We start from the raw sequence: 13,223 nt of genomic DNA, 5'->3' as shown, positions 1-13,223 counted from the left end.
GCTAGGAGCTGGAACCAACTTCCAAGGGATGTGGTGCTTGCCCCTACCTTGGGGGTCTTCAAAAGGAGGCTAGACAGCCACCTAGCCAGGGTCGTTTGACCCCAGCATCCTTTCCTACCCATGGCAGGGGGTCGGACTTGATGATCTGCTCAGGTCCCTTCTGACCCTACCAACTATGAAACTATGAAGTCCCACAGCCACCAGATACTTCTTAAAAACCATACCACGGCAAAATATAATGACAAGATAAAATCCTATCGTTATATGACAGCGTCAATGAGCCAAAGCTTCTGTCTACCTCAATGAAGCTCATTCTTTGAAATGTTTAAAGCTACTTCCAGTGAGTGATGCAAAACAAATGTATTTAATGAATATAACCAGAGTACCTAGCTAGTTAAAGAACCTTAAAAGAGCTACATGAAGTCAACCAAAGACTTAACCATTTGCTATCAATTTTATGTGGAAGCCACTCAGCTATACTGATGATGGATGGCAGTAGAATGAAACCCTAAAATACACTGGAGTAGATTAGTAGGGACGTACTGGTGAGTACTCCCTAATATGCCACCCTAAATGGAATTCACATGGAAACACATGGATCCCAGTTCTTTAAAAGTGATTGAAATAATATTCATATCACCCCTTGAAAACTATGTTTACAAGTGTCCCATTCCCTATGACACAGGAAAAGAACACGGGCCATACATCAGGATTATAACTGATGCATTCATGTTGTAGAAAAGGCAAAGACAGATACACTCTATACACTACCTGTGAAGGTCATAAAATTCCTAGCAAGCATTTACTCTGAAAATTCTTGGGATCTTATTTCTAGAAAAACAGACAGTGTGTGCTAGGGAGTGCCGCTGGAGCAGAAGATAGGGATCCTCCTACAACCAACTGTAGAGTACCAGGTGAGGATGGTCAATGGATCTGTTAAGCACTGGCTTCACTGGGTTCACTGCCTTCCTCCTGTCCCTGAAAACCTTTCCTCCGCAGTGCATGCTGGATTCAGAGCAGGGTCTTCACAAGGTCTACCATAGATAGGATGCTCCGTTTCCCTGATGCCCACATTTGACTTTTATGGTTTGTGGGACATTGTTTATTGCTTTTTTAATACTGGAGCCAACAGAATGGGCAGAAATGTGACCTTGGGCAAGTCACAGAATCTCCATCCCTCAGATTTCCCATCTGTAAAATGGATGTTATCCCTCACTTTGGGTGGTATTTTTTAAGGCTCGGTTAATGTTTGTGCGTTGTGCGCTTTCCGCTTCTATGAAACTAACCTGACACATTTGCGTCCTGGTACACAAATACAACAGAAAATAGTACACCACCTGCTGTTTTTCTTCTATTAATTAAACCACAATGACAGCCACAAAAATTTAGTATTTTTCATCTACAAAACCCTTTTCAGAGCAGTAAAGGTAACTGAGGCTCACAGGAGTTTAGAGCCTAGTCCAAGGTCACACAGCAAATCAATGGCAGAACTGGAAATCAAATGCAGGTCTCCTCCCTCTCTGGGGCCTTAATCAAAATCAAACTGCCACAATACCGATATGTTCTAAGACCTCATTCAACATTGCACTCATTCTTTCCCTGTCTGTTTATAAAAAAAGAAAAGAACATCTGAATGTGCATGATAAATAATAGACATTACAGCAGAGAATAGCTGTAGTTTATGTGGCATGGACTATACATATTGCCCTCTCTGATGTACTTGACTACGTGCACACACAGTGCAATCATATGATTATCATCACCATCTTAGCAGCATAATAAAGGAAGGGCAGGCTATAATGATCTACTTTATACAGCAATAGTGTAAAAATAGTCATTTCTATGCTTGTGCATGCAACACTTTTACATTTCTTTAGCCACTGATTGCAGAGTTCAAAAAGCATATACAATGCAGTGTTCACAATGAGCCATGATATGCTACTTTTATAAAAAACATGTAAACATAACCAAACAGCCCCATCTTATTACATGACTTAAAATATTAATCATTTCAACCCAACTGTCTAATATTCAACCTAGACGAGGATAAATTGGTAAGATTAAAAATATATCCAAGTTAGATGCCTTACAGGCCATTTTAATGAAGTTTATGTTTGAATGAACACATTAGTAAGAAAGAATAAGCTGTTGAAACCTGAGATTTTTTTTCTGTAATTTTCTCATTCCATCTCATGAATATTGTAATTCTAACATACACATATGATGTATAAAGTATACTGAAACAATCTGGAAACCTTAATGCTACTTGTTTATGAAGGGCAGCTTGGAGCCTTTCTCAATTAAACTCCTATACAGCTCTGCAAAAGGTAAACTTCTGAAAAGATCAAAAAAATCAGTATAAAACAGATATGTTTAACTCCTAGAAAATTCCAAAGTTGACTCTTCACATTTTTCATGGTAAAAATCTTTCACAAAAGAGATTTTCCATTAAAATATGTTAATATCACTTGGCAGACCTACTGTCAGCAGGGAAAAAATTCCTATAAAGCCAGGTATTGTTGACTTTAAAGAGACTAGGGAGAAGGAGCTTCTCTTTGGAATTTAACACTGCTTTCCACTCTGCAGTTATCTAGCCCACTGCAGCTGAATTTCATGAAGATCAGTGTCAAAACAGCAGCCAGAAAGGCTAAGTGCAGGTGTTCAAGAAGCCGGTGGCAAAAGCACTCAAACTTTCAAGCTTTAAGCACCCCTGTTTAGGTTGGGAGGAAGCAGAACGTGTTAGTTCTTGAGGAAGATGGGGGCTCAAAGCCTGTCTGCATGGCCTGAGCACAGCAAGTACTGGAGGCTCTTGCACACCTCCCAGCATGCTCTATGGGCTTTCTGGGCTCCCAAAGACTCCCAGTCAGAACCAAATGGCCAAGCCACCCGCTGATTGGCTGGTGGGGGATCATGGCCGCACATCTGGATCTGATGTAGCAGCAGCTTATCATGACCATGAGCCATCAGTCAGCCATCTCAACCAGCACATCCTGAGCTTACCGTGTGTGTGTGTGTGTGTGTGTGTGCGCGCGCGCGCGCCCCAGCTGCCTGCGTTCTCTGTGTGTGTGTATCTGTGTGTGTGTCCCCTAGATGCCTGGGTTGTGTGTGTGTGTGTGTGTGTGTGTGTGTGTGTGTGTCAGATACCTCAGTTCTCTTTGTGTGTGCACATATATCCTGGATAACTGTATCCCACCCCCCATACTGGTGGCCCTGACCCCACACCACAGCACGCTTTTCAGATCTGCAAAGTCCTGGCCAAGTAGCTCCTCATATCCACGTGGACCAGGAATCCTCCCTGGATGAGTAGGCTTTGAGTGCCCACACCCTGGCACTGGGCCGTGGGTCTCCGGTCTTGGGCTCCTCTGGGCCCTGCATCACAGACACCACTGCCCACAAACCACACTGTCACACTTCCCCTCTCCCTTTCCAACTCCACCACCAGGGTACACCACCAGGGCGCTGGGGAATGCAGAGCGAGGAAGAGACACGCCTCATTTTAATCAAATGTTGAGCTGCTAAACTTTTAGCATGTTTATTAAACAAAAAAAACCACCTGTGCAACGCTGCCTACTCTGGAACTTGGAACCTTCTTCTCAGTTAACATTGAGAGTATGGGGAAAGACCCTGGCTGCACTGGGTGGTTATGATGTGGGGGGAGGGGGAGGGTGGGCAGCCATGGGGTGCCCAACTTAAACATGAAACCTTGGGGTGGTAGAGAGGATACCACACATGAAACTGCTGCCCCTCAGTTTAATTAAATGTTGCAGATACCAAATTTTTTGTGTGCATAAAGAATAAAGAAAAACTACAGAACATTGCTTGCTCTGGAACTTGGACCAGAGCCCAATGGAATGCCTATTCTTGCAGAGGCTGCACTGCTCCCCTGCAGTGGCCTAGCCTGGTGGGCTAGTGGCTCCCCCTCTCCCGGTTCTGAGCACTCCCACCCACTTCTGGGACTGCCCTGGAATCTCTTGGGGACACTGAATCTGTGCCAGTAACAGCCAGTGACCTCAGGTAATGAGGTAGCCCTGGAAGATGGGATGAAGAATGCTTGCCCTGGCATCAGGTCTCAAGCAGCATGGTCCTGCTGCCTTCCCCAGAGCTGGTCCTTGGAGTGCACTCCACTGGACACCTTCCTGGCTCCTTGGACCATGGGTCACCAGCTCCCATGTGCCATATCTCCCTCACACTCCAGCATCTCCCAATCAATGTGGTTTGGAGTGTTCCCCTAGTTCTGCCATCCAGGCCCCTCTTCCTCCTCCTCTCATGGGACTCTCAGGCATGCTGACCAAGGGAGAAATCCCTGGACTGGGGCTCACCACATTGGGGAGGGGTAGGCGGCAGCCTGCCCCACCACTCCAGACCGGGAGGGCAACTGTCTCCCTTTGGGAGGCAGCACTGATGCCACTCCGGGGTGCTGTAGCTGGACCCCAAGCAGCCTTTGACTCTGTGCATAAATTCCTTACATTGGTCCTGTGACTCAGCTCTGTAGCAGTGCATGTGGCACCCCTCACAGAGTGGCTGGCCATCCATAAACCTTGTTCTTGGACTTTCACAGAATGTTCCTCAGCCTGAGTGGCTCATTCAAATGTCGTGGCACCGTGGATGCAAGCAGTAGCCAACCTGTCCATTCTAATGCCTCACCTGGAGGGTCTGTTTTGATCCACATATACTGTCGCTGTCTAACTATCTCCATTGCTCTGCAGGTGTCCAGACAATCATCCTGGATCCAGCATCTCAGGCTCCATGACTGGGCCTCCTGCGCACAAATGTAGAACCTGCAGACAAGGGAGACACTGAGGAACCTCTGGTGAGTCCCCTGTCCAGACTCTTTCCCTTGCCTGGGACAAGAAGCCAGGTAGCTCCTCATGACCTTTTGCTGACCATGGCACAAAATGCCTGTGTTCCACCTCCCAGCTGGGAAAACTTGGAGGTCTGATGTTTGGGCTCCATCTAGCTGCTTTGCTAAACGGTGCCAGAAGGATCACCAGAGAGAATGTGCTGTTTCACCTCTTGGTTACACCTCAGCTGTGGGGCTTTAAAAAAGCTTTCAGTGGGCGTGTTTACATATATGTATTTACTGTGCAGTAACTGCAGTTATCGGGCAGTATGGACACACATCTATGTGCCACCTGTACTGCACAGTAAATATGGTGACTTATGCCAACTTGAGCATAAATTTGATACCTGCATCATGCAGGTATCAAATTTACGCCCAATCAGCTACTGCATAGTAATGCATGTGTAGATGCCTTACTGTGCAGTAACACTGTGTGTGTGGTCTGTCTTGGGACTAACTTTAGTCCCAAGTCAGTCCACACACAGAATTAATGTGCTTTAATGCCTGCATGTGTAGACACCAGCCTATTCCTGCTTACTGAGCAGTAACCTACCATGTAGTACATTTAAGCCAGTATAAATGCATGTGTAAACAACACACCCAGTATATATCAGGGTCTTTTTGGGCTAGGGTCTGTCAGGTGGATCTGGATAAACATGCTGGCCTCTCTCAGGAAAACAATGCGACCTTGAGGAATGGAGTGATCAGTTGTCAATTACCCAGATTTATGGCCCCACTCAATGTAATATGAATTCCTAGAAGAAAGTTTTAGACTGGATATAAGGAAAAACTTCTTCATGGTTCATGTGACCAGCGGGGGTACTGCAGGCGCCTACCCTGGAGATCTTCAAAAGGAGACTGGACACACACCTTGCTGGGGTTATTTAACCCCAGCAGTCTTTCCTGCTCAGAGCAGGGGGGCTGGACCCAATGATCTTACAAGGTCCCTTCCACCCCTAAACTTCTGTGAATCTGTGATAAGTCTCCCAAAAACAGTAGAGGGGAACGAGCTTGGTGCCGTACCTTTGTTCCAGGCCAGTGACATGAGGGCTGGTAGGAGGAGGGGGTTGTTTGAGAAGCACAGGTTCAGTGAGGAGCATCAATAAATCAGTTTCATCAGTCTTCCATGTGGCCTATCACTGAGCCAAGAGCACACAATGTCAAAGTATCACAGGCGATCACAGCCTTCCCCATGAGCATATCCCAATTTACCAAGGAGTCACATTAGACTGTTCCATCACTTATAACAACTGCATCCAGAGGGTCAGCAGTAAAATCTCTATATGGGTAGCTACATTAAGACATTTATCCAGCATGACATGGAGGGCCAACTTCAAAGTGCTCAGAACCGTTGTACTTGCCATGGTATACGCCCCAGTGGATTACTGTGCTCCTAAATGGTCCAAAAGTTGTTGCACCAAAAAGCTCCACCCTACACTTAGCAGAAACTCATAACTGCACAAGTTACATACACACACACGGCAGGCCAAGTACTGTGGCCTTGCATATTGCATATTTAGGTAGGGGTGGGGTGAATGGAAATAAAATAATCATTCTAAGTAATCCAATTTGATATCTATTCCTACAGTGCTTTATACTAAAACTAAACCAGCCCCCCTTGGGCACGACCTTGACAGAGAAGCCTGGGTGAAGCTGAACAGACTGGGATCTGGTTATGGACAATTCAAAACAACATTGTGCAAGCTGTTCATGGTAAACGTCTTGGATGGTTCCTGGTGTGACTGCAGTGTCCAGCAGACAGCACGGCACTTAATAGAAAGCTGTAATCTTTACAAATGCCCAGATAGGTTAGATATTATCTGCTCATTGAGCAGTGATACCAGACAGTGGTTCACAGCTGATCAGAGTGAATGGAGGCGGGAGGGAGGCAAGGAGAGGAGAGTTGGAAACAGGGGCTTCGCTGACTCTTGCCAGTGACAAGAGTCTGATACCACATCCATCCAGGGTTATCTTAGAGCAGGATCTGTCATTTTTACAGTGCTTTATGTGCCCTGCCTGTCTGCTTGGTGATGGCTGTAGAGTGCTTTCTGCACACCTAAGTGTAATTTCTGTACCTGGCCAAAATCTTTTTTTTCCCATCTGGAATTACCCCAAACATTCTCCGCATTTCTGCAGACACATATATTTCATTTTAAGTCACTGAAAACTCAGGTTCTCAGCCTCTGTGCAAGAAGAGTGTTGTTTTAAAATGCAGCAAATCATTTTAAAATGAAGATTAAACAAATGATCAAATCATTTTAAAATGAAGATTAAACAAAGGTCCAACCCTGACTTTCTTGCTTCTCAAATCCCCATTGCAGTCAGTTTGAATTGTGTTAATAAGCCATTACATACAGTATTACTATAAATAAATAAATACTACCCATGATCCGATTTTGTGTTTTGAAGATACAGACAAATGTTGGCCTCTCTCATTTATCCAGGTCACTTTCTTTTTTGTGTGCATAGGGGTTCTGGGGTGGGGTTTTTTTGAAGTTCCCAAATATTTTCTTACACTGAAATCACTTGTCCTGTTTTGCTAGGAAAAAAAATGACAACCAGAATAGCCCCTCTGCATGAACTGAAACCAAAGAGAATCAAACCATATTTTAGACATGACAGACAGACGGACATATACACACACACACACATAGATATATATATATACACACATATACATTTTTTTTTTTATACACACACTCTGAGAATGCAGGGGGCAGGGCTTTAGTTAGAGCAGCTCCAAGAGCATCTCGTATATCAGCGCCCCCATGCTTCAGCATGGTAATTATCACTCTCCCGCAAACTCGATTAACCAAGTCTGCTCTGACACACTGTAACTACAGCATGTCAGAGCAGCCTCCCGGCTCATATATGGGCATGCAAAGTTTGTGCTGGACTAACAGTTAATCACAAAAAAAGGAAACTGAAAAAAAATTAAGATCTAAAGAAAAACACTTCTTAATTGAATAAAGGCTGTAGTGAAAGCTACTGATATTATCTCTCTCTAAGTCATGCAGGTTTTAACCAGAGTTTCTGAAACAATGTTGTATTATGATTTTTCTTCTCTACATTTTGACCTAAATCATGTCCGGCACCAATTTACATGCACCTGTTGCAAAATGGTAATCATCAACCATGGGAAAAATCGGTGGTGTAAACCCAAGCTGCAATTGCTGATGTATTAGGAGCTAGTGCAACTGAAACTATCTGATAAATTCATTCCAGCCTAACCAAATACTGAACAAAACTTACGTTACACAAATAAAATATGTGATGAGATACCCTCTGGAATGCCATCAACAGTTCTGAGTATCTATGTACACTCACAACATTCAGAAAAAGTCAATGAAAACAAATAAAAGCTTGAAGCAAGGGAGGGATATGCAAAGCCTTGTCTCTTCAGCATGTCATCTCATCCCAACTTGCAGATGGCAGCTACATGTATCAGCCTGCAAAGCGCCATGTACTGCACTACAAAGAACCCAACATGTCACCAGCCCAGATCAAACCAAGGATCCTTCAGCAGAGTAATTTCACTGACTTGTTTTCCATGGCCTGAGGCTTTGCTTGCATGTGTAATGCTCTTCTGTTATTTACCATGCGATCCAGAAACAGCTTCTAAACATCGAAGAACAGAATTTCTGAAGGAATAACTACCAGCTCAAGCATTGCAACAAAGAAAATGGGGGAAAGAAGATTTAGGGTGCATAGGATTAATACACAATGTGGCATTTGAATTTATTTTTTTAAATATCCCTAATGACTCTGATTCAGGAAAGTGTATGCTTATTGGGAAAGCGTGCATTTAGAAAGGTTTTTTGATTACCTTAGAGTACTCTGCTTGACTGAATACTGCCAAATCTTTTCTTCCATGTACTTAGCAGCAGAAAGGAAGGTCAGTCTTTGCTGTCATACATATATACAGAGATACTGTAAAACACAGCTGTGCTAAATACAAGTGAATCAGAGTTTTAGTAGGAAACCTTTCAATACTTTGAGACTTGTTAAAAATGTATGAGTCTCCTAATGTTTTCTGCTGTACTAACATTAGTTGCTGATATAAAAACATTAGTTAAGTAGGTCCAGGATTAGGATTTGACAAGTATGACCTCATTTTCAAAGTAGCTAATATTTTATTATACTATGGAAAATGGCTATGTTCTGTAGATCATTTTAAATACCTCAAGGCATTCTCACCCTATAGTATGTACAGATGAATATAGTGAACACAATTCAATGCATTTCAGTGGACTATTAGGTCACAATAATAGGTTCTACTGTGAAGCCCATTTTGGAATGCAGCAATTATTTTGTACCAGATAGGTCTTAAATAATGCATGACAATGGGATCATAGTCCTTCTCCCCACCCTCACAAAATGTGTAGGGGACAGGAAAAAGTAAATGGCTACTATTGTATGTGGAAGAGATGAGAGAGATACGCCACTTCTCAACTTGCAAGAGGTGCTCTGAGTTCCCATCCATTATTATTATAGATTCATAAATTGTAAGGGGCTAGAAGGGACCTCGGAAGATCATCGGGTCCAGCCCCCCACACCAGGCAGGAAAGACAGCTGGGGTCAGGCGACTCCAGCAAGGTGACCATCCAGTCTCCTCTTGAAGATTTCCAGGATAGGTGATCGGACCATCTCTGGAGGGAGCTTCTTCCACAGTCTGGACACTCTAACTGTGAAAAAGTTTTTCCAAATGTTGAGCCTGAAATGGTCTTCCAGGAGTTTGTGGCCATTACTCCTGGTTTTCCCCAAGGGTGCCCTGGTGAACAGTTGTTCACTGAGCCCTTGATGTACTCCCCTAGTGTAGTGGTAAGCTGCTACCAAGTCCCCTCTCAGCCTTCTCTTTTTCAGGCTGAAGAGTCCCAGGTCCCTCAAGTCTTTTATTGTATGGCTTGCTGTTCAAGTCTCCAATCATACGGGTGGCCCTTCTCTGGACTCTCTCAAGTTTTACCACATCCTTGTTAAAGTGCAGTGCCCAGAACTGGATGCAGTACTCCAGTTAGGGTCTCACCAATGCCGAGTAGAGCAGAAGAATCATTTCCTTGGTTTTGCTGGAGACGCATTGATTGATGCACACCATAATATTATTTGCCCTGCTGGCAACAGTGTTGCACTACCGGCTTATATTCATACTGTGGTCTATTATTACCCCTAGGTCCCTTTCGCTCATGAGGCTGGTCAGTTTAGCACCACCAAGCCTGTAGGTGTGAAGGGGGTTCTTCATCCCCAGGTGGAGCACTTTATATTTCTCAATGTTGAACTTCATCTGGTTCTGACTTGCCCAACTTGCTAGCCTGTCTAGATTCGCCTGTATCTGTAGCCTATCTTCAAGCATGACCACGCTTCCCCGTAACTTGGTGTCATCTGCGAATTTGGCCAGTGAGCTCTTCACCCCCACATCCAAATCACTGATAAAGAAGTTCAAAAGTACTGGACCAAGCACTGACCCCTGTGGGACATTGCTGGCCACTTCTCGCCAGGATAAGACAGATCCGTTCATTAGGACTGTATGGGTCCTATCCAACAACCAGCTTCATACCCACCTAACTGTCTCACAATTAAACCCGCAATCCTCCCATTTTCTCATGAGAACATTGTGGGATACCAGCTCAAAGCCTTTTTGGATGTCAAGGTATACAATGTTAACCTCCTCTCTCTTATCCAGGTGATGAGTTACCTGATCGTAAAAGGAGATGAGGTTGGTAAGACACAACTTGCTTGCGATGAAGCTACACTGGCTGTCGTTCAGAATCCTACCTTCTGAAAACTTATCACAAATAGACCCCTTAAGGAATTTTTCCAGGATTTTCCCTGGGATAGAAGTTAGGCTAACTGGCCTATAGTTACTGGGTCCTCCCTCCTCTCCTTCTTGAAGATGGGCACAACATTGGCCCTCTTCCAGTCCTCAGGGACCATTCTGGAGTGCCATGAGTTTTGAAACAGCTTTGTCAGGGGCTCTGCAATGACTTCGGCCAGCTCCTTTAGCACTCTCAGATGGAGTTCATCCGGTCCTGCTGACTTATATATGTCTAATTTCTTTAATTGATTGGTTACACCAGTTCTATAGCAGTAGCAGAAAGGTGGTCATTTCTGCCCTCCTCATTCTGTAGCCTAAGGTACAGAATAATCATCTCTTTCTATTATAGTATACCTCAGTTTCCCCAACCAAGCCAAGTTCATTGCTGGGCTGGGTACTATATGAACATTCAGTAATAGGAAGTTCTCTCCCCCAGCCTTCAGTCTAGAAATATTAAAAGGAAAGAAACACAGCAAAACAAAAGGATGACAGCAAGATACAATAATAATATGACCTTGAACTCAGCAGATTGTTAATTTGCAGGAAGTTAGCCCCTACCTAATTTAGACTGCAAATGAATCAACTTAAAGCCTATAAATTACAAATGTAAACATGTGTATTGTTTAAATACCTGACTATATTTTAATTAGTGCATAGATGATAATGTCAATTCAAGTCTCGATTCTGTCATTAGCTTATAAAATTATTTAAATTCTCTCTCTTCCTATTCCATCTATACCGGCAAGTTACACCATAGTACTGGTCAATCTCTATCTTTCAGTGGTGATTTGCTGTTTCCAGTATTGTTATATCTTCTGTTAAAAGAAGTGTTAGGTTATCAGTAGACTATGGTAGTATGGTACTCTATAAAAAGCCTTAGTTCTCTTTTCTAAAGTCATCAGTACCGGTATGCCATTTTTCTTCTTTTCACATTAGAGAAGGGATACTGGTCCACATGCTTCTAGTTCAAAAGTTCCTTGGCATTATTGCCCAAAAGAACATCACTCAAAGGTAGTGCAAAGTAGCTCACTAAAGACATCCTACTGAGCCTCAATATAAAACAGACCCAGAAAGACTAAGGTGTCAGATCTACAATGGAAAGTCAATCCATTACCATTTCATCCTCCCAGTGGACTGGCTTGCTACACTGATATCTAGATTTCTGTCGCCTCATGCACTAAACACAACCTAACTGATATTAGTGGGAGCAATGAATATTACAAATTACTTCCCAGTCTCATACACATATTGTGCTGCTGAAACATGCTGCATGTTTCATATAATAGCCTAAATTTTTAAAAAGTCATAGAATATTAAACAGCTCGATCTAGCATTAACTATTTTGAAACATATTACCAATTATATTTGTTCCATGATATTACAAGTTGAATTATGTATATTTTACAGAAGCCTTTAAATTTTGCTCTAAAATAAAGTAATACAAAGCAAAGTATTATTAAAAAATAATCTAGTCTTATGAATTAAGACAAAGTTCTTATAGGGTTTTTTATCATACTCTGTCATGCTGATTCCCTTAAGAATTTACAGCCAATTACCTCTACACATAGATACTTAACCACTAAATGACAACTATAGAACATTATTGTGCTCTCTTTACTGGACTTAATAAAATCAGAATTACAAGCAATTAAAGTCAGGGTATTGTTTGAAGCAACAGGAGATATTGCTTTCAGAAACATTTAAACTGGTTAGGAATGGTCATGGTGGAATTTATTCTGCATAGACAGATTATTAAAATAGTTCTAATATTTATCTCCCCCTATCCCAAGTTTTTTCACTAGTATTTTGGGCAAAAGGAAATCCGACTTGCTTTATTGACTTCTTTTGGCCTGTGTGGATTTACATCTTAATAAATAAATATAAAACTCTCTATATATGGGATGTCTGGGAGAGGTATCACCTCCAGAGAAAGAGTACATTGCACTCGCCTGAGTGACTCTTCCTTAAATATTTCAAGAATCCACTTTCACAATGTAATTACACACTTATGTGAATAAATTCTATTTATCTTGTTTTCTTTCTAAAGATAAATAAGTATATAATATACTGACACTGCTATATAGGCCCTATATGCAAGGATCCAGCAGTCTCTCCTTATTCCTCTTCTATCTCAAATCAACACCATTTTTTTCAGCCTAGGGAGCTCAGTACTATATCATGCTCTCAAACTCTACTCTGTCGAGCCCTGCTGTGGATGTGTACTGTGGCCAGATTCATCACCACCTACAGAATGGAGGCAGGATATACCACATAATTAACAAATTATCCCAAAAGGAATGTGGACCAGCACAATAAGACTGAAGGAGGGCAAAAACTTCATAGACAATATAATGGAAAAACAGGATGAAGTTCCTTGGTCCAGTAATAAATTATTGCAGTTCTCCTCCAACTGAAAAAGTTTAGCGAAATTTAATGGTAGTAAAAATTCAACCTGTGCTATGACCATGAAAAGAAATTTAATCCCTCTGACTGAACCCATGCATGAATACATCACTGCTTTCCTAGCTATAAAAATAGCTATAGTATTTAAATATTGAAATACAAAGTAACTCC

General features: G+C 42.5%; 1 protein-coding gene across 2 annotated transcripts in view; it reads right to left on the bottom strand.

Annotated features, from left to right (window-relative positions):
* NAALADL2 (N-acetylated alpha-linked acidic dipeptidase like 2) overlaps positions 1 to 13,223 on the bottom strand; it is a 989,869-nt gene that overhangs the window by 272,806 nt on the left and 703,840 nt on the right. The gene's annotated exons all lie outside the window — the stretch shown is intronic.

Source organism: Gavialis gangeticus, unplaced genomic scaffold (assembly GCF_001723915.1).
Source record: "Gavialis gangeticus isolate Ggan-Ray unplaced genomic scaffold, GavGan_comp1, whole genome shotgun sequence".
Lineage (NCBI taxonomy): Eukaryota > Metazoa > Chordata > Crocodylia > Gavialidae > Gavialis > Gavialis gangeticus.
Note: the sequence above shows the minus strand (reverse complement) of the source record. Positions and strands in the feature narration are given on the sequence as shown.